Source organism: Mesoplodon mirus (assembly GCF_964341445.2).
Source record: "Mesoplodon mirus genome assembly, chromosome: 13".
Taxonomy (NCBI): Eukaryota; Metazoa; Chordata; class Mammalia; order Artiodactyla; family Ziphiidae; genus Mesoplodon; species Mesoplodon mirus.
The window spans coordinates 54,403,448-54,427,255 of NC_138989.1; positions in this window are offsets into that span (position 1 = coordinate 54,403,448).

The window sequence follows — 23,808 nt, forward strand, 5'->3', positions numbered from 1 at the left end:
TATCCCAAAACACAGACAATGATAATAGAGCAAAAAATATTATAGCACATGGAATTGACATAGCCAATTTTGCAGTCATAAACTTTTTCTCAAAATTTAGAGAAGCAAACTAACAAAAAATCAATAAATGTTATGAGATCCACTATTGCTCTGTGATATTTTGCCCTACCCACAAACCACCTTAGTCATGTTGTTTGCTTCCTTTTGTGAAAATTAGATTGATGTGATCACATTAATTCCTCTGTTCCTCTTCATCCTCCAAAAACTCTTAGTAGATGACCAATATTGATTCTATAGCCCTATCTGCAAATTCTCTCAGTACTCTGAAGTGCAATAATTAATGACAAAAATGTTTATGTTAGTTTGGAAAATTTGGAATTTTTTGGTTTTAAGATTTTCTTGCAAATATGTTTTGTCCTTTCATATTTAAAAATAATTATCCTTATTGAAAATAATGAATCAATACAGAATGTGACTAGTTTTCTATAATGCTGTTTTCTCTTAATATTAAGTTAAGCCACCCATTCCAGGCACAACTATAAAAGGTCTTTATGTTTCCCTAATAAGTCTTTATTGTACATGTTATTTTATTTTTTTTGGTTATTCCATTATAGGACTAAGCATCTATCATTTTATATTAATCCTGTGTTGGGATCTTCCTTCATATCTAAGTAATTATTCCAAGTTAATACACTTGAAAAATATTATCTCTCCATTAGAGCTGTTATGAAGGGGGAGGAAAAATAATGTGTGTGTTTCTTATTAAAAATAATAGTTTATGCAAAATGAATTTATTTATACAAAATTTAGAGAAAAATAATAATCAGTATGGAAAAGAAATCATCCTCATTCTTCCTCAGATGATTTCCAACCCGGTCTACACTGTGGCATCTTACCAGAGTCAAAATTATTTGGTTTTATCTGTTTGTTTGTTTTCTGTTATTTATTTGTTTGTCATTAAGAACAAATACTCATGCATCTTTTACTTTACAAATGAAGAACACCTTTCCATACTGGAAATCACTAGCTCTGATCACTTAATATGTTCAGTTCTCTTTCTTTGGCTCCCATGTGACTTGCTTTGACCACACATTTTAGAAAAGATTGCCCATGCTTTTCTGGGGTATAAGCTTATCTGTCACAGTGTTCCAGATGGTGGAGTCCCTGCAGTTCAGCATAAAGAGAGAGTGAAGTTTGACTGTTGAGAACCAGAGCTAAGGAGCTTCATCTTGAAACACTGAGGGCACTATGTGGTGTGTGGGTCATTTGAAGGGAAAACAGTTCATATTACAGTGTTTAGAGATCAAAAGAATTGTAGACTCAAGCAGAAAATGTTTAATCAGATTTTATGTTCTGAAGGGTCATACAGAAGTCTATATTTGTAACCCTCAAGGATATATGGGTTGCTATCTGGAATCTGAGCATTCAATTAAGACTGGAACCAGATCTCACAATGTGGGTGGAACAGCCATAGATGAGTACTCCTGTGTAAAACAAGCCCCCAAGACTTTCAAGACTTAGAGGAAAAATCTGGGATTCAGGCAAAGCTTAGAGTGAGAAAAGGGAGTAGAACATGTGACATAAATTAAGGCAGAAGTCTAATCTTTCAACCTGGACTAAAAGCATACAGAGAATGAAAGGCAGTATTTGATTGGGGCATGTCCCACAGCCATAACAGGTATAATTGTTTTCAGCTGGACTCAATCATTCTGGCTTAGAAGAACTGACATGGGAAGAGGTGGGCATTTGGAATATATCTCTCCAATGCAAACATGCTCATTCAACTATGTAAAATCTCTCCCTTCTTAGTTGCATGGAAATCTAAGGAGGTATTTTCCCAAGTCTTGCATTAAACTGATATTTATTGAATAGAAACTGTGCTGGGTATTGGAAAGATAATAGGAAATAAGACTTCCATTTCATCAATGTAAAAACCAAGAATAGTATAGCAGTTGCCATGGTTACTCCCTTCTCTTTTGGAAAAAAAAATGCATTGCATATTATCTATATATTTAATGTTAGTGTAGAACTATCTGCAGGTTTGAGTACTATATTTTATCCAATAGAGTACAAGTTCCATAACTCAGGATTTTGTTTTGTTCATCACTGTAACTGAAGGACCTAGAATACTGTTTAGTATATAATAAATTCCTAATAAATAATAAAATTAATGATAACTAATTATATTTCCATGATTATCCCCACCCCATACTTTTCTTAAATTCTTCCTCTCTGGGGGCTAAACTAACATAAAATAAACAACTGCTTTTATAGCTTTAACTGAGACCTTTTTCCATTCTTTTTTCACTTCTTCATACTTCAGTAGAACCTGATACATAAAATCTTGAGCTCTCCCCTGCTGCTAGGCCTTAAACTAGTTGCTTTCACATACACTCTTCCTGCTAACAACTCTTTAACCTAGAAATATCATTTCTTTTTTATATGAAATAAGGGAGGTTAAGATAAATGGAGCAACATACCACAGTCACAGTCCTTTAATTAAGGGAGACTTAATTAAAGTTTGATTCCAAATTTCTTTCATAACACTGGGAAACATAATTCTCCATCCTTTGAAAACTACTCCACCCTCCACTTTATTTATCACCTGAAAAAATAGTTTGGGGAGGGACTCTCATTATTTTATTACTATGTATATAAAATTAGTTACTCATTTCCTCAGAACCTATAAAAATTTCTCTTAAATCTTTCAAAAACATGGATTACCTTCATTGAAGGTAGAATAGAATATAAGATGTTACTACAATTTAACCTTCCTTCAGAAAAGGCTTATTTCAATTATAGATCTCCACTGGTTTTGGTACTTTTTCTTATTCTGTTTTTTTTTTTTTATGTGTGATATTTTTTCATGAAAACATTTCTCCTAATCTTTAATTTTAGAAAATGTGAAATCTACCTCATGTCCTCACTTTATATTTTTAAGTTATTTTTATGTAAAATTTACATATGTTTACACAAATTTTTTTTTTTTTTTTTTTTTTTGTGGTACACGGGCCACTCCCATTGCAGAGCACAGGCTCTGGATGCGCAGGCTCAGCGGCCACGGCCCACGGGCCCAGCCGCTTCGCGGCATGTGGGATCTTCCCGGACCGGGGCACGAACCCATCTCCCCTGCATTGGCAGGCGGACTCTCAACCACTGTGCCACCAGGGAAGCCCTGGTTTACACAAATTTTTAACTGAACAGTTATGATGAAGAGAAATATCAGTATAACTCAGTTCATATGAGTCTCAAGAAAAAATATTTTTTTTTAAATTTTGTTTAGCAAAATATGTCTCCTCTGGGTCAAAGGTGCCATTGTCAGGAGGGGGGAGAGCACATACTTAGAGGGAATGAAAATGGCTCAAATCTGGCACTCAGGGCTTCTGTTTCAGTACCTTGCTACCTAACCCCACCCCAAATAGGGTGCTGATGGCCACTAAGCATAGGACACATCCTAGCTCACATCTGGCTATGTCTCTAGCCACTCTGTCTCCAAATTCACCTCATGCCAAGGTGATAATTGCCAGTACACACTGGAGGAAGATGTGACTTGTGCTCAATTCAGATCTAGCTCTCCTATCAAAGCTGGTGGATACATGCATACTGCATGGAGGTACTCCCACACAAAGACACCCTTTCAGGACCAAAATAGGTAACTGTTATAACCTTATTTCATTGAAACAGAGAAAGTTAAAATGAGAAGACATGACAATTTGTTTCGAATCAAAGAACAATAACAAAATAAATAAATAAAACTAAAGAAAACAGAGATAAATAATCTACCAGAAAAAGATTTCAAAGCATTAGTAATAAGAAAGCTAACTGACTGAACTTGGGAAAAGACTAGATGAATACAGTGAGAATTTTAACAGGGAACTAAAATATATCACAAACAACCAGTCAGAGCTGAAAAATACAATAACTGAAATGAAAAACACACTAGAAGGAACTAACGACACACAGAGTGATAGAGAAGAGCACATAAGTGCTCTGGAAGATAGAAAATGAAAATATGCAATCAGAACAGCAAAAATAAAAACATTTTAAAAATTGAGAACCATTTAAGGGACCTCTGGGACAACATCAAGTGTACTAACATTCACATTATAAGCCAGACAAAGAGAGAGATAAAAGAGTCAAAAATGTATTTGATGAAACTATGCAGAAAAATTCCTGAGCTTGAATAAAGAAGCAGATATACAGGTACAAGAATCACAGAGTCCCAAACAAGAGAACTCAAAGAGACCCAGACCAAGATGTATCATAATTAAAATGGTAAAAGTTAAAGATAAAGAGACAATTCTAAAGATAGAAAGAGAATAACAGTCACATATAAGGGAATCCCCAAAAGGCTATCAGCTGATTTTTTAGTAGAAACTTTTCAGGCCAGAAGGGAGAGGTGTGATATATTTAAAGTGCTGAAAGAGAAAACTCTAAAAGTGGAGATATTATAAACAACAAGGCTATCGTTCAGAATTGAAGGAGAAATAAACAAGTTCTCTGATAAGCAAAAACTAAGACAGTTCATTAATACTAAACTTACCCTAAAAAGAGTCTTCTCTATGTGGAAAAGAAAAGGCTATAATAAGAAGTGAGAATCTATAGGAAAGGAATTCCACTAATAAAGGTAAATATATTGTAAAGTCTGTGGATCAACCACTTAAATAATCTAGCATGAAGATCAAAAGACAAAAAATTGTAAAATGAACTATAATACAATAAACAGTGAAGAGATAAATGTGAAGTTGTAAAATATGACATCAAAAACACAAAACATGGTGGAGGAAGGTAAAAAATGAAAAGCTTTTAGAATGTGCTAGAACTTAAATGACTATCAGTTTTAAAATAGTAGATATAGTTATAGGTCAACATATATAAACCCTATGGTAACCAAAATGCAAAAACCTAATAAATAGATACACAAAAGCTGGAGGGAAATGAGCACAAGCATACCACACACACACACACACACACACACACACACACACACAAAGAAAGCATCAAACCTCAAGAGAAGGAACTAAAAAAGAATGAAACAGAGAAAAACTACAAAAATGACCAGAAAATAATTTAAAGGATGGCAATAAATATATACCTATCAATAATCACTTTACATGCTAATGGACTAAATGTCCCAATCAAAAGACATAGGATAGCTGATTGGATAAAAAAGCAAGAACCATCTATATATTGCTTACAAAAGGCTCACTTTATACCAAGAGACATAACCAGACTGAAAGTGAGAGAATGAAAAATATGTTTTATGCAAATAGAAAAGACAAGAAAGCTGGGGTATCAATACTTACAGCAGACCAAGTTGACTTTAAAACAAATTCTATAACAAAAGACAAATAAGGGCATAATATAATGATAAAGGGATCTACACAAGAATAAGATATAACATTTGTTAACATATGTACCTAATATAGAAGCACCTAAATCTATAAAGCAAATAATAATAGACAGAGAGGGAGAATTTGACAATAATTCAATAATATTAGAATAATTTACACTTCCCTTACATCAATGGAATCAATGCACCTATAATCCAGACAGAAAATAAATAAGGAAACTGTGGTTGTAAATAACACATTACACAAACTGGACTTATTAGGTATCTATAGGACATTCCAGCCAAAAACAACTGAATACACATTCTTTTCAAGTGCACATGGAACATTCTACAGGACAGATCACATGATGATAGGCCACAAAAATCTCAACAAATTTAAGAGAATAGAAAGCATGTCAAACATTTGCCCCAAGCACAACAATATAAAACTAGAAATCAATTAGAGGAAGAAAAATGGGAAAACACACACATATGGAGACTAAAAAAACATGCTACTAAAAACTAGTAGGTCATTGAAGAAATCAAGGAGAAAAGCAGAAAATACCTCTTGACAAATGAAAATAAAAACACAAATTTCCAAAATCTATGGAATGCAGCAAAAATAGTCTGAAGAGTGGTTTATAATGAAAGATGTCTTCCTCAAGAAACAAGAAAAAAATCTCAAGTAAACATCCTAACCTGTCATCTAAATTAATTAGCAAAAGAAGAACAAATAAAGCCCAAAGTCAGCAGAAAGAAGGGAATAGTAAAGCTCAGAAAGGAAATATGTAAAATAGAGACAAAATAAAAAAAGATCAATGAAACCAAATGTTTTTTAAAAGGTAAACAAGATTGATAAGCCATTAGCCAGGTTCACTTTTTAAAAAATGAGAGAGAAAACAAATAAAATAAGAACTTAAAGAGGAGAAATTGCAACTAATATCATAGAAACAGAAAAAAAAATAAGAGAATACTATGAGCAGTTTCATGCTAACAAATTTCACAACCTAAAGAAACGGATACATTTCTACAAATATTCTAAAACTGAGTCAGGAAGAAGTAGACAATATGAACAGATGAATCACTAGTGGTGAAATTGAATTTGTAATCAGAAATTAGAAGTTCAGGGTCAGATAGCTTCACAGGGGAATTCTACCAAACATATAAAGCAGAGCTAAAACCTATCCTTTGAAAACTATTCAAAAACACTGAAAAAGAGAAAAACGTCCAAAACTTATTCTTTGTGGCCACACTACCCTGATACCAAAACCACAAAAAAACAGTACCAAAAAAATAGAGATCAATATTTCTGATGAATATACAGGTAAAAATCCTCAACAAAATATTAGCAAATAGAATTCAACAATATATAAAAAGGATCATACATCATGTTCAAGTGGGATTTGCTCCAGGGATACAATGATGGTTCAATATCAGAAAGAAAATCAATATGATATACCACATTAACAACAACAACAACAAATGATTAAAATCACATGATCATCTCAATAGATGCAGACAAAGCATTTGACAAAATTCAGCATTCATTCATGATAAAAACTGTCATCAAAGTTGTTATAGAGGGAACCTATCTCAACATTAGAAGGCCATTTATGACAAACCCACAGCTAATATCATACTCAATGGTGAAAAATTGAAACATTTTCATCTAAAATCAGGAAAACGACAAGCATGCCCATTCTCACCACTTCTATTTAGCATAGTATTGGAAGTCCTAGCCACAACAGACAAGAAAAAGAAATAAAAAATATCCAAATTATAAGGGAAGAAGTAAAACTATACCTATTTGCAGATTACATGACATTATATATAGAAAACCACCAAGTCTCCATCAAAAAACTATTAGAATTAATAAATGAATTCAGTAAAGTTGCAGGATACAAGATTGACATAAAATATCTATTGTTTTTCTATACAATAATAACAAGCTATCAGAAAGTGAAAGCAAGAAAATAATCCCATTTAAAATTACATCAGAAAGAATAAAATGCCTAGGAATAAACTTAACCAAAGAGATGAAAAAAAATCTATATTCTGAAAACTATGAATCACTGATGAAGGAAACTGAAGATTATACAAACAAATGGAAATATATCTGTGTTCATGAATTGGAAAAATTAATATTGTTAAATTGTCCATATTCTCCAAAGAAATCTACAGATTTAATGCAAACCCTATCAAAATACCCATAACATTTTCAAAGAACTAGAACAAATAATCCTAAAATCTATATGGAACCCCAAAATACCCCAACTTGCCAAAACAATCTTGAGAAAAAAGAACAAAGCTAAAGGTATCATGTACTCTGACTTCTGACTATAATCCAAAGCTACAGTAATGAAAACATCATGGTCCTGGCACAAAAACAGACAAATAAATCAATGGAACAGAATAGAGAGCCCCCAAGTAAACTCACAAAGTTATGATCAATTAACTTACAGCAAAGGAGGCAAGAATATACAATGGAGAAAAGACAGTCTTCTTCAATAAGTGGTGTTGAGAAAACTGGACAGCTACATGTAGAAGAATGAAATTAGAACACTTTACCACACCATACAGAAAAATAAACTCAAAATGAATTAAAAACCTAAATATAAGACTGGAAACCATAAAATACCTAGAAGAGAACATAGACACAACATTTTTTGACATAAATCATAGCAATATTTTCTCGGATCTGTCTCCTAAGGCAAAAGAAATAAAAGCATAAATAGACAAACTAATTAAATATAAAAGCTTTTACACAACAAAGGAAACCACTGACAAAACAAAAAAGCAAACAACTGAATGGGAGAAAGTACTTGCAAATGATATGACCAATAAGGGTTTAATATCCAAAAAATATAAACAACTTATAAAACAGAATATCAAAAAAATAAACAGCCTGATTAAAAATTAGGCATGACATGAATCGACATTTTTCCAAAGACATACCAATGGCTAACAGAGACACGAAAAGATACTCAACATTTCTAACCATCATAGAAATTCAAATCAAAACCATAATGAGATATTACCTCATGCTTAAAAGAATGGCTATCATCAAAAAAGACCACAAATAATAAATGTTGGTGAGGATGCAGAGAAAAGGGAACATTTGTATACTGTTGATGGAAATGGAAACTGGTGTAGCCACTATAGAAAACAGTATGGAAGTTTCTCAATAAACTAAAAGTAGAACCACTATATGATCCATCAATTTTACTGCTGGGTATATATCCAAAGAAAACAAAAATACTAATTTGAAAAGGTACATGCACCCTGATTTTCAGAGTGGCATTATTTGCAATAGGCAAGATATGTAAGCAACCTAAGTGTCCTTCAAGAGATGAATGAATAAAGAAGACGTGAAAAATGTGAGATATATATGTGTATACACACACACACACACACACACACAGATAGAATGTTACTCTGCCATAAAAAAAGGAAATTTTGGCATTTACAACATGGATGGACTTGGAGAGTATTATGCTTAGTTAAATAAATATGACAGAGAAGGACAAATACTATACATTATTCCTTATATGTGGAATCTAAAAAATAAAATAAAAGAATGAATATAACAAAACAGAATCAGGTTTTTACAGATATAGAGAAAAAACTAGTGGTTATTATTGGGGAGAGTGAAAGGGGGAAGGGTCACATAGGGGTAAGGGAGTAAGAGGTACAAACTCCTATGTATAAAATAAATAAGCTACAAGGCTATACTCTACAGCATAGGGAATAAATCCAATACATTATAATAAGTTTAAATGGAGTATAATCTGTAAAAATATTGGATTATTTTGTTGTACATCTGAAACTAATATAATATTGTAAATCGGCTATACTTCAATAAAAATTTATGTTAGCAAAATGAAAACAACTTAGCAAAATTTGTGAGTTGCAACATAGGATTTATAGAGATAAATTTATGGCATTGGATTCACATATCAGAAAGAGATCTAAATTCAGTGGTATATGATTCTTTCTTAGGAAACTAAAGAATGAACAACAACCTAAGCATAAAATAAGCAGGAAAAAAGAAATAAGAATTAGAAAAAAACATCACTGCAGTTAAAAACATGAAATCAATGGAAAAAATTAAATGAAACCAAAATCTGGTCATTTGCAAAGATCAGTGAAATTGATAAACCTCTAGGTAGGCTAGTCAGGAGAAAAAGAGAGAACACACTATTTACTAATATCAGAAATTTAAAAAAAATAGGACTATCACTACTGAACTCATGGGCATTTAAAGAAAAATAAAGAAATATTATGAACTCTATGCTCACAAATTTGGTAGTTTTTATGAAATACACCAATTCCTTTGGACAATATCTATCAAAATTTATAAAAGGAGAAATATAGAGCATGAATAGGTCCATACTTATTACAGAAATTGAATTAATAACCAATAACCTTCTAAAACAAAAGCAATCAGGTGCAGATGATTTCACTGGTGAATTCCACAAAACATTTGAGGAAGATATGATGCCAACTCTTATACTATCTTAAGGAAACTAGAGGCAGAGTGAATATTGTCTCACTCTATGAGGCCAGCACTACTCTAATACCAAAAGCAGAAAAAAAATATAATCACAAAATTTGTTTATTTCATCTAAATTATTGAATTTCATGGCATAAAATTGTTCATAGTGGTCCCTAATTGATCTCCTTGACATTTGGAGTATTTATAGTGATCATCTTTTTTATTCTTCATATTCATAATTTGTTTTTATATCCTTTTTGTCTGAATTAGTTTTAATAGTGATTTATTAATTGTATTAGTATTTTCAAAGAACTTTGTCTTAATTTTCTCTATGTTTTTTACTCCAGTGATTTATGTATTTACCTTTATTATCTTCTGTCTCAACTTTCAGATTAATTTACTCATCTTTTAGTCATTGATTTTAAATATTTTTTTCCTTTCTAATGAATTTTTTCAAAGGTATAATTTTCCTTTATCTGCTAATTTAGTTGTATCCCGTACTTTTCAATATGTTGTATTTTTCATTATTTTGAAGTTAGAAATATTCTCTAATTTTCCTTCACATTGCTTCTTGGATAAAAATTGTATTCTGTGTTGTTGAGTGTAGAGGTCTACAAGTGTAGACTTGATCAACAGTTGAGTTGAGAGTTGATCTTAACTGATTTTTGTTTAGTTGTTCTACCAATACTTGTGATTGAATTTTAAAATCTCCAACTATGATTGTTGATTTGTCTGTTTTTCCCTTTTTAACCATCAATTATTTCTCCTTGAAATATGAAGTTCTGATATTGAGTATTACATATTTGGCATCATTATACTTTCTGATGAACTGGTATTTTTCATTATGATGCATCCCTCTTTATTTAAAACTCCTTTCCTTTGTTTTTCTTGATGAGTGTTTGACTGTTTTACATTTCCACCCATTTCTTTTCACCTCACCTTTGTTTGGGGCCTTAAAATGTTCCTTTTACAGACAGCATAAAGTTGGGTCTTTTAAATTAATTATTTCATTTCTCATTTTTTAATTGAAGTATAATTGATGTAAAATATCACACAGTTTACAAGTGTACAACATAGTGATTCACAATTTTTAAAGTTTATATTCCATTCATAGTTACTACAAAATACTGTCTATATACCCTGAGTTGTACAATTCATCCTTGTAGCTTATTCATTTTATACATAATAGTTTGTACCTCTTAATCCCCTACCCCTACCTTGCCCCTCTGTACTCCCCTCTCCCCACTGGTTACCACTAGTTTGTTCTTTATATATGTGAGTCTGTTTCTTTCTTGACTAGTTTGTTTTATTTTTTAGATTCCACATATAAGTGATATCATACAGTATTTGTCTTTCTCTGTCTAACTTATTTCACTCAGCATAATACCCTCCAAGCCCATCCACATTGTTACAAATGGCAAAATTTCACTCATTTTTATGGCTCAGTAGTGTTTGGTTGTATATATACACCACTTCTTCTCTATCCATTTTTTTGTTGATGGACAGTTAGATTGCTGCCATATCTTGGCAATTGTAAATAATGATGCTATGAACATTGAGGTACATATGTCTTTTCAAATTAGTGTTTTTTGTTCTATTTATCACTTCTATTCTTTATGTTGCTGTTATCATATATAATTAATCTATATTATTTAAATTCTCTAATTAAAGTATAATTATATAAAACTCTATATAATTTTGCTTTATGTAGTCATATTCTTTTGAATAATTCAGAAAAATATTTGAAAATATTCTACTATGTTTACCCCTTACTTGTCATTTCTTGTGATCACTATTGCTTCCTTTAGATTTGGTGCCATTTTTCCTTTATCTTGCAGAATCACGTTTAGTATTTTTCTGCATGTATGTGCACAACAGCTGATAAAGAATTCTCTTAATAAGAAGTTTTGCTTATTTAGAATGGCCCTGATTTCACTTTTGGTTATCAGGGCTAGTTTCACTTTTATTTGAAACCCTTTTTATTTCACCCTAATTTTAGAAGGTTGATTTCTCTCTACATCTGGATTGAGAGCTTCCCCCTTTCCTCTGCTACAATACTTTAAAGCTATCTGTGATTTCCTTCATTTTCTATTACTGATTTCAAGATTTTTCTGTTTATTTTTGGATTTCACAAATTTGACTTTGATGTAACTAAGAGTGACTATTTTGTAGTTCTCTTATTAGGAATTTATTAAGCGTCTTAAATCTGGGAGTTTTAAATTTCACCAAGTTTGTAAGATTTTAGCCATTATCTATTGAAATGTTTTTTGCTGCCCCTTTTGGGCTCTCTTCTTTTAGAGCCTCAATTGCACATATTTTAGACCACTTAATATTTATTGTTCAGCAAGTTTCTGCACATCTGATTTTTTTCTTAAATCTTTTTTCTCTTTCTTTTTTAAAATGTATGCTTTAATAATCTATTTTCAAGTAGATGTATTTTCTTCTTTTTTCATTTCAAATCTGCTCTCAATATCATCCAGTTAATTTTACATTTTAGTTATTATATTTTAAATGCAAGATTTTCTATTTGATTCTTTATTGTACTTTTTATTTCCATTCTGAGAATTTTCATTCTTTCTTTCATTATGCATTTAGTTTATTAAGCTTTTAAACATATTTATAATAGCTGATTTAATGTACTTTTCTGTTAATTTTAGCATCTGGGTGATATTGGACTCAATTTCCATTGATAACATTTTTTTTTCTTGAATATGGTTCACATTTTCCTATTTTCTTTACATGTCTAATTTTGTGAGTGTGTGTGTTTTGTTTGATTTTATTATTGGATCCTGGATGTAGAGGCTCTGAATTCTATAATGTTCCTCTGAATAATGACTTTTGTGTTAGCAAAAAGTTAACCTATCTAGATTTAAACTCCAAACTCTGTATACTGAATCTGTGCTTGGTTATCTTACCTTTCACCTTGTGCTTTATCCTTAAGCCCCCTGTAAATTCCCCTCCTCAACTACATGTAGAGTTTAATGGTGAACAAAGGATTTGGATGGATTTTTATATTCATATTTTGGGACTCATCTCTTCAGCTACTTGCATTGAAGGATTCTACTCCTACCTTTCTGAGTGTTCTGCCAGCCACAGCATCTGCCCTCTGATACCTCCAATCTGTCAGGTTATAGCTTTATGTAGCTTGAGGTACTTGCTGACTGAGGAGTGTCCTCAGGCCCAGTGTTGCAAATTCACAACTTTTAACCTGCTGCAATCACTCTTGCATGAGTAAATAATACTTCAAAGTTCTGCATTCAAACGGTTTTCTTAAATTTTTTTTTCAGATTTTATAATTGTCATCTATGGGTGGTGGAGTTGTCTGACCAGGTTACTCCATCATTACCTGAAGTTGGAACAGTCCCTAACTTTTAAAACTGTCATTGTCTTGTGCCTCAGTCTTTGGAAGTTTACTTTTCTCTCTTGTTTCCTTCTTGTTTTGGGGGGGCTTTTTTTGTCTTTTTATTTTTCCTACCTATTAAGACCTCCTTATTAGCCTTCAAAAACTTGACCTTTAAAAAGTATTCTTCTAACACAACATCGTAAATCAACTATACTTCAATAAAACACATTTTAAAAAAAAGTATTCTAGCTGTTTCACCTTCTTTGGCAGGTAGAGCAGATTACATTCAAATACACTGGACTTATCTCTTGCTGTTAAAATGAATAACTGGTTTAGTGGTACTATTTCCTGTTTCCATATCTCCATTTCCATATCTCCATTCTGTTTCCATATCTCCAAGATGAAGTCCACTGAGGGCTCCTACTATAACAGATGTATTTACACTTATATTTTACTTTTAAACAAGATTATAAAATGATTATAGTCTCCATTTTACAATGAGGAAACTGAAGCTCAAAAAGTAAAGCTCAAAAGTAAATGAAGGTCTTAGAGTGAAAAAGTCCTCACTCAGAGGATTCAGGCAGAGGGCCTGAGTCTGAAAAACAGCTTTTTTCCATGATTACAATACTCTTCCCACATCTTTTATAAACTATACATATATCTGTTTCTGTGGCTACTTTCCAAAAGAAACTGTATTTCCCAATCATGTAAAGTTGAGTTTTAGTATCAGTTTGAAACTTAGGCGTCCCTAATTATCAGCTGTGAATTAGCATGTATCTTTTCATCAAGATGCTCTATTTGACCTCACTTCCTAATCCATCTATTTAGTTTGAACAAGATCTATCTTCCCCATTGCCATATTCTAGTGCTGACAGGCACATCTCTATGTAGCCTAGGTTACAAACACTCTCCAAGAGGAAGAAAGAGGGAGAGAAACAACAGTTTACTACAGCACAGTTAAGGAATCTTTCATCCGGTTTAGGTATTGATCATCTATCTTAATTGTTTATTAAATAAGGTCCTAGTTATGGGGATGTGGCAAGCACATGCAGAGAGAGAGAGAATACTGCCGAGTTCTCACAATTCAGTGTGGTCACCAGAATAATAAACTATACTGATGCTATCTTTCCTACAGGCCCAAAAGAGGGGTGTTTTTATGTTTTGTTTTGTTTTTGTGGTACACAGTCCTCTCACTGTTGTGGCCTCTCCCATTGCAGAGCCCAGGCTCTGGACACACAGGCTCAGCGGCCATGGCTCACGGGCCCAGCCACTCCACAGCATGTGGGATCCCCCCGGACTGGGACATGAACCCATGTCCCCTGCATCAGCAGGTGGACTCTCAACCACTGCACCACCAGGGAAGCCCCATGAGGGGTGTTTTTTAAAGTGTGTTCAGCAGGCCTCAGGCAAAGAAGTGTCCCTGGATATGTTTGTGTAAAACAGTGTATGGAGGACGAGGAATTTGGGGAAGATTAAATGATATAATGGCAACAATTTGCTGCATTCTTTCCTCTGATGCTTGCTCAAACTAGTGTATTCATGCTGTGAGCAACTGGAAGGAAAAGGCCCTGCAGGCACTTGCCATTGAAATATGCTTGGAGAGCAATCCAGCATGTAAGTATCACCCTGCTATTTTCTTTAGGGTTTTCAACCTGAAGCCTAATTGAAGAAGACATCTTTACGGTCACAAAATGTAAGAAATTTGTTAAGTTCATCGAAATTGCTTTGGGTAGGAATAAAAAGAGAAAAGAAAAGAAAACAAAACAAACAAACAAACAAAAAAACAGAACTTGGAGCAGTGGGAATGAACAGAAGCGGAGCTGACTGCATACAGCATGTTTGCAGTAATAAACAACAGTGTTATTAGCGAATATAAAGCCCGTGATAAACAATGCCATGATGTTCCATTCACCCTAATAGGCAGGAGCAGATAATTGGGACAAATAAAGTGGTAAAACAGTCTCTAACCACCTTTCCAAGAGTGTCTCTCCAAATGAGTGAATCGTTCCACATGCTGCAAGGCACAGCGGTAGCCTGGGATACCAGCTTTTGCGTTTCACTAGAAGAATATGCTCCCCTTGCTAATGGAAAACAACAGAAGCTAAAGACAATTGCTGGAATTGTCAGATCTCTCTCTCTCTCTCTCTCTCTCTTTTTTTTTTAAGTGGTAACAAGTAGACAAGGAGACAATTCCACACATTCATCAAAGCCAGCAGAGAACTCTTCGGAATGCGTTGCCAGTTGAAGTCCCCAACGCTTCTAACGGTGGGGAATTTCAAATCTAAACTCAGAACTCAGTCTTTTCATGTGGCAATTTCTCCTTTTCCACCCTACCTGAACAAAATGTCTTGTCCCAGAAATGGGCTTTTTTTAAGTGAACCTTTCTTGTTCCTTATCAGAACATCATTCTGATGGTTCTGCTCTTTCCTTTGGTTGGTTTATTGTATCCAGTAGATGGGAGTTTGGTACAACTGAGTATGTGATGTTCTTTCTATGGGAGTAAAGACAGGTAATTTTCGTCAGACCATTTCTTCTTTCAGCTTCAGTTTCACCATTTGTCCCTTTAGAGACTTGGTTTACAACTCCAGATACTGACTGAAGTTATAAAAAATGCTGAAGTCACATTTCTTTTGAAAAGCTCTGAAGTTATTTAGGCCCATGAGGCAGGGAAAACTAATTGGAATTGGACTATCCATGAATTTTATTTATACAATCAACTACTCAACAAATATTTTTTGAGTACCTATAACATACAAGGCACTGTTTATTCTGGTTTTACCCTTTGTAGTTAGACCATATACCCATTTGCTGCTGCAGCAATCATAGTTAAATTAGCCTATCTCAAAGAAAAATAATTTATATTCTTCACTATTCAATTAAATATTTCTCAACTCCAACTACACTGTCTAAAAATGCATCCTTGAATGGCATAGACCAGAATGTGGAATAGTAGAGAGAAGGGAAACAGTTTGGAATAAAAACATATTTTATATTTATGCTTATTATATATATATATATATATAATAGTTATATATATATATATATATATATATATATATATATATATATATAACTGAGTCATTTTGTTGTACAGCAGAAATTAACACAACATTGTAAACCAACTATACTTCAATTAAATAAATTAAAACCAATTAAATGGTATAAAGCACTGTCTTGAAAACTTAAACACTTAAACAAATGTGGTGACTCATTCATTCAACACGACTATTACTGCTAGTAATACACTGTGTTAAAGAAGGGGAAGGTGGTCTTGGATAATTGTTTGCTATGACAGTGCATTAATTTCACTGCATTACAACCACACTGAAGGTAGGTGAAACATGAAAAATAGAAGTGTGAGAATTTGTCAGATTTGTTTGATATATCCAACATACTATTATTATTTTATTATTGGAATTTTTATATACTGCATTGCTAAACTTTTCCCTAAGACGCAAATCCCTTAAGCAAAACTATTTATACCATTGGGAATATTCACATATTGCCAGTGGTCTACATAGATTTCAGTGAACTTTATCTCCATTAATATTATTTAAAGCTATAATTCTGTTTTATCTAATGAAATATTAAATGTCTTTTTAAAAGTTCATAAAATCAGAATATTTAGCTTTACATATTTATTCAAATTTTCAGACATATTCTTAGAAAAAAAAAGACACAAAAATACAATATAGCACCTGGCTTACCTAGCCAAATAAAATAAATATTTGAGTGAAATTCAACAGGGTAGATCTCAAGTTCAAGTAACTGAGGTTTAAAAACTCACTTTCATTGTAAGGGATGCTTTATGATATACATGATTGTCATATAGCTTAACTGAACGTGGAAATACATAGAGTAGGGATGGGTGGGAGCACTTTGATGATGTAGGACTATAGTATTATGTCTAGTCAGATTGGTCATGTGACTTCATTGTCTCCATTGTACTGCTGGTCTGTTTGCTCTCACTTGTGCCACTTCATTAACCCAGGCATGCCTTTCCTCCTGAATCCCACCTGTCTAATCCTTAGCCATTCTTCAAGGCACTGAGGCCTCTCCTAACAACCTCAGGGTACATGCTGGGCTCTCCATTCTCTAAACCTCCTATAGCTTTTACTTGTTGGTATCACCCATTTTATGCTGAGAATATATGGCTTCATGTTTTCTTTACATAAGTTGATCCCCAATTAAACTGTAAACTTTTCCCCCTTGGTTTTTCTAATGGGCACTGCATTTGGTACAATGGCACAATCACAGAAAGTTCCCAACAAATGCTTAATGCTACTCATCATATCATTACAGGATAGAATGCCTGTACCAACCAACTGCACCCATTCATTTCTCACCATCCTCTGGCCAGATCTGGCCTAAACCTGTAGGTAATGGGAATGGGCTTTCTCATTGCATTTCTGGCTCAGTTGTTTGAATCAGATACAAATTGATTGTGAGTAGAAGTTATTCCAGTCTGACAGCTGTCCAGTGTCTTGTTTGTGGAGAGAAAAAATGAGAACATGTGGACGGAGTTCCTTATTCTGATGGGCTGCAGGATAAAGAGAGAGGAAAAATAGGAAGAGCCTAACATCATCATGACAATCAAGAGTGTGCCCACTTTGAGCTTGGGCCTGCACTCAGCCTTGTCAAGGAAACAAGGTGGCATGCTGACAGTCCCCTGAAAACAAGTGTGGTGACTAATTCTGACAGAGTAGCAGAAAACCTAATGGTATTTTTGCTCCTTCTTTGCATTAATAGACTATATTGGTCTCCACAGCTGTCATTGTACCAGCACTTTTCATTGACACTGAAATTCTTCTTTCAATATGAAATCAGTATCAAAACAGTCTACAAATGGGATATTTCTAGCTGAGTTCATGGATTTTTCTCAACCTTCAAATTTATTATTTCACTTTATTTTCAGGAATGGAAAACATGACCTTTCTACCTCTCGCTTAATTTTAGCATCATGGATTGGTAAATACATTCTGTCTTTCCCTAGATATTTTATTATTATTATCACATTTCCACAGTAGAAAATATGAAGGGGGAGAAAGAGCAAAATATATATATATATATATATATATATATATATATATATATATATATATATATATATATATTAGGAAAAAGAAAAATGCAGAATATCAGTCAGGCTTGACGAGGTTCCCCTAAGAATAGATTACCCAGTCTAATGTTGTGGAAAAATGCCTGCTATACATCAGCAAAAGAGGTCAGGAAATTAAATTTTATGTGTCCTGCCTGGAAAAAAAAAAAAAAAGAGAGAGTTTGGCTGAAAAATAGAATTCCTCATGGCCTGGTGGGAATTTTGAACATTTCAATTCATTTAAAAAAAAGAAGAAAGAAAGAAAAAGTCAATGGGGGAAGAAACCACAAGTCAAGGAACAATGTCTTCTAAACTGTAATGAAAGAATGTCTATCAAAGGCCACGTGGCTGCCAGGTCCTATCCCATGAGGTGATAGGAAGGATGGCAGTAATGTTTTGGAGAGTTCATGAATTCTGTGAGGTTCAGGAAAAACAAAACACCAAAAACTGTGGCAACCTCTATAATTATTTGTAGTGTCCCTCAAAGATGTAGCATCTTGGATTGGATGGTTTATGAAACTGAAGGATTATTGTCTACCATAAATTTAAGTAGAATGTTTTTCAATATACTCTTTTTATGAAGAGACAGCACTCTTTCCCTCTTCTAGTGACCTTGTCTGCTTCTTAAGTCATGCTCTGAACCTTTTAATTATAATCTATATTTTTTCACCTTTCTGACTCCTTTCCATGTAATTCATATGAAGCCATGCCACTTTTTTTTTCACCAATGGTAACTAATTCACTCATATCACTGATATAATTTTACTAATACCTTATCTGTTCTATCAAAAACTTCTATACCATTTTATGATCTTTGTCTTTTTTTGTTCTCAATAGTCTTCCATGTATTCATAAATATCTATTCACTAATCTCTTAATAGTAGCAGAAAAAAAACCCTCACAAAACCTCTTTTTGACCCAATTCTCATTCATTTTGCCTCTTTTAATCTTCCTAACTTTTTATGACCTAACTTGGTGAATGAGAAGTGAAGTCTCTGGCATCATCTTTCTTATCTATCAGATCTTTTTTGCCTGACTTCCTCCCCCACCTAACTTAGAAGACAGAAATACATAGTTTGTCTTTTCAAGAAGAGAAATAACTCCTTAACAATCAGTGTTAGCATTATTTTCTCATCTTCCTTGCCTCCCAGCATTACGGCCCATGTCTCCTACCTTTCCAATATTTCCTTCCCTTCTCTTATTTTTTAAACAAATGCACTCTCCATGGTCAAATGCTAGATTAAGTTTAGCACTTTTCTTCTAGTCCCTTTGTCTCCTTTTTCTACTCTTTCTATATCCTGTTCTTATGATAACACTTCTAATAGATTCTGTTTCTTGAAAGGTGGTGAAACAAAAAAGTTTTGCATGGATATGAAAGACGGTCTGGTTCAAGTCCTAGTTTGACATGTTTCAGCTTTGGAGCTTTAAGCAAGTCACTTAACCTTTATAGCCTCATTTCTAATTTTCAGAAAAATAATGACTATATCAAAAGGATATTAAGAAGAATAAGTAAGAAAATACATGGAAAGCACTTATCATTGAGACTGACATGTAGTAAATTCACAATAAATTATTTTATCTTTTCAGTTCACACCACCACCCATTCTGGTTCATTCCCTCATTACATTTCCCATAATACATTACAATGAACTCTTTCATGTGTGAACTTTTTCAGCCTTTCCACTCCCTTGCTCTCTGTGCCCATACCATCCCAGTTCTCTGTCATCTTGAACTTTGTAGGTTGGAATTTTCTTCCTGAAGTACTGCTCAAATCATGTCCTACACTGATCCCACTCTCCCTTTTATTTAAAAAATCTGTTTTAATTCTCTACTGCTTAGAGAATAAAGTTTAAGTAATTTAGCTTATTCTTGAATGCCATCCCCAGTGTGGCACCAGGTTCCATTTTCTCTTTTTTTACTTCCACTTTGATACAACCAATGTTATAGTAGAATTCATTTACCTAATGTCCTCTGAACATACCATGAAATTTTTGATGTCCATGGTCTTGTTATTGCTATGCTTTCTACAGACAGTGCCCTCTTCTCATCACATTTCCACCTCTAGAAATATCAGGAGTGTTTAGTGCTCATCCCAAAAGTCACCTACTGAATGATTTCATTATCAAGATAACATCTCTTCCTACTCAACCCAGCATCTTCCCCAATAAATCATAAATCTTTTTGAAGGCAGAGATTGACGTTTACTTCTTTTGTATGAACACATCAGGATGTGGGATCTTAGATCCCCGACCAGGAATCATGACTGAACCCATGCCCTCTGCAATGAACGTGCAGAGTCTTAACCATTGGACTGCCAGAGTAGTCCCAAATTACCCCTGTTTTTTGAAGAACTTTTATTGGGAAAGCAGTTTCAAACTTTTTTCCCACATGTAATGCCATCTGCTGAAAGCCCTATAATTGGTTCCTTACTTTCATCTTGCCATCTACATACTGTTCACAATGTAGCATTCAGAGTAGTTCAGTAAAACAGGAAGGGCAAATAATGTACTTCTTTGCTTAAAGCTTTTCAATAGCTAACTGTATTTTTTCAGCTTTACTGAGATATAATTGACACACAGTACTGTGTAAGTTTAAGTCATACAATGTTGATTTGATATTTATAAATTGCAAAAATGATTATCACCATAGTATTAATCTCCCTATTTCTCTTAAAATAAAATCTGACTTTCATATATGACCCACAAAGTCTTACCTGAACTTGCCCTTCATTAAATTTCTGAACTCACTTTCTAATGCTTCCCCTGTTGTTCACTTACTCCAGCCAGGAGTAGGGATAGATTTCCCAGAACTCACATAGAGCCAGGAATGGTACCTGCATGCAACAGCCAGACTGTTGATTCACATGACAAGGAATAGAGTACACAGAAAGGATTTTCATAAGTAGTGGAAAATAATTAGCCCTAGACTAAGCACTACTCTGATCCAACCTAACAAATATTAAAAGCAAGACCAAAGAAAAATAAAACTATTTTCAGATAACTTACATGTGTCCCAAACCAAAGCTCAACAGAGTAATAGGTATGGAATCTAGCATCTATAAGCTAAAATTCATGATGTCTTACATCCATTCAGAACTTACTAAATATGCAAAGAAGCAAGAAAATATAACATGTAGCAAGGACAAAATTTACCAATCAACATCAACCCAGAACTGTTATAGATATTAGAGCTGATAGACAAGGACATTACAACTATATCCCATACATGCAGAAAGTTAAATGGAGCAAGATAAGACATTTATTAGAAGACTCAAACTAAACTTGTAGAGATTTTATTTATAATGTGTGAAATGAAAAATACACTGGATATGATTAACAGTAGAGTAGACATGGCAAAGAAAACATTAGTGAATTGGAATTTGAAGACAAAATGAAACACAGTGAGAAAAGAAATTTTAAAAGTTGAGCAGAGCATCACTGTACTCTGGGACAATTTCAGGGGACCTGAAAGAACTTTTCGAATTAGCGCTTTCATTTTCTTCAGATAAATATCCAGAACTGGAATTGCTGGATCATATGATATATCTAGTTTTAAAAAAATATATATTATGTAAGTTACAGGTGTACAATATAGTGAGTCACAATTTTTAAAGGTTATACTGCATTTATAGTTATTATAAAATATTGGCCATATGTCCCATGTTGTACAATATATCTTTGTAGCTTATTTTATACATAATAGTTTGTACCTCTTACTACCCCTATATTGACCCTATCCCTAACTGCCCCCCCAACTGGTTACCAATAGTTTGTCCTCTATAAGTCTGCTTCTTTTTTGTTATATTCACTAGTTTGTTGTATTTTTGAGATTCCACATATAAGTGATATCATACAGTATTTGTCTTTCGCTGCCTGACTTATTTCACTCAGCATAATGCTCTACAAGGCTATCTGTGTTGCTGCAAATGGCAAAATTTATTCTTTTTTATGGCTGAGTATTATTCCATTGTGTGTGTGTGTGTGTGTGTGTGTGTGTATTTATCCATTCTTCTGTGGATGGACACATTGAACTTAAATCCATACCTCAACCATATATAAAAATTAATTTAAATTAGATCCTAGCACTAAATAGATGATTTAAACATACGGAAGAATACATACAGAAAACTTTTGTAAATCTGATTTAGGCGACAGTGCCTGAATATATCATAAAGCAAAAAGATTGATAAACTGACTTCATCTAAATTAAATTATGATCTTTGATATTCACTAAAATAATAAAAAAAATAAAACAATCCAGAGTCTGAAAAAGATATTTGCAAACCATATATCTTTATAATACTTGTATAAATAATACATAAAGAACTGTCAAAAGTCAGTAAGGAAACAAAAGCCCAATAAAAATAAGAAAATGTTTACTAAATAAGATATACACCTTGCAAATAAGTGCATGAGAAGATATTCAACATCATTAGTCATTAGGGAAATACAAAGTAAAACCACAGTGAACTATGCTATTCACCCATAGAATGGCTAACATTGTAAAAAATGGCAATAACGTCAATGGGCACATATGTGTACAACTGGAGCTGTTTTACACTGTTGCGGGGGATGTACAGTGATACAATCACATTGAAAAACTGTTTGGCAATTTATTAAAATGTTGCACATACACATTCTATATGATCCTGCCATTCCACTCCTATATATTTACCAAAGAGAAACAAAAGTATACATTTATTCCAGACGTGCACATTAATGTTCATAATAGCTTTATTTTAATAATGAAAAATCTAGAAAATACCAAATGCCCATTAACAGGTGAATGGATAAGCAACCTGTGGGACATTAATCAGTAATACAAAGGAATGAACTATTGATATACTCAACATCATAGATGAATCTCAAAATAATTATGTTGATCAAAAGAAGCCAGACCAAAAAAGAGTATGTATAGTATGACTTTATTTATATAATAGTCTCAGAAAAGTCAATTTTTCAATAGTGACAGAAAGCAGATTAGTGGTTGCCTAGAAGGGAAAGGCAAGGTTGGATTACCAAGTAATATAAGGAAATATTTAGGGATAACAGATATTCATTATCCTGATTGTGGTATGGTGTATACGTGTCAAGACATCAAATTGTACACATGATATGAATTTTACTGTGTTTTAGTTATAACTAAATATAACTTTACAAAAATGATAGGAATATAGATTATTTGATCAAGACAGATTAAAAATCTGACAACTTTCACATAAGATGAAGCATTCATCAAATTAAAAATACACACTTATTTAAAACATACATAATGTATGTAAGAATTTAACACAAAAGATATACAAGAAGTCTAAAAGTTTACCAGAGTTTAATATCAGACCAAATTTTCTGATCACAAAATAACATCGGAAATGCTTACCAAAAAAGACAAAGAAAATTAAAACTACTTTTTATATATTTGTTAAAAAATTACAGATTGCACACTAAGTATGTACAAGGCCCTGTGGTGGATTAATTGGTTCTAAGTATTCTCAACTACATTAGGTATCTATTATAAACTTCCAAAATGCTATTAACATG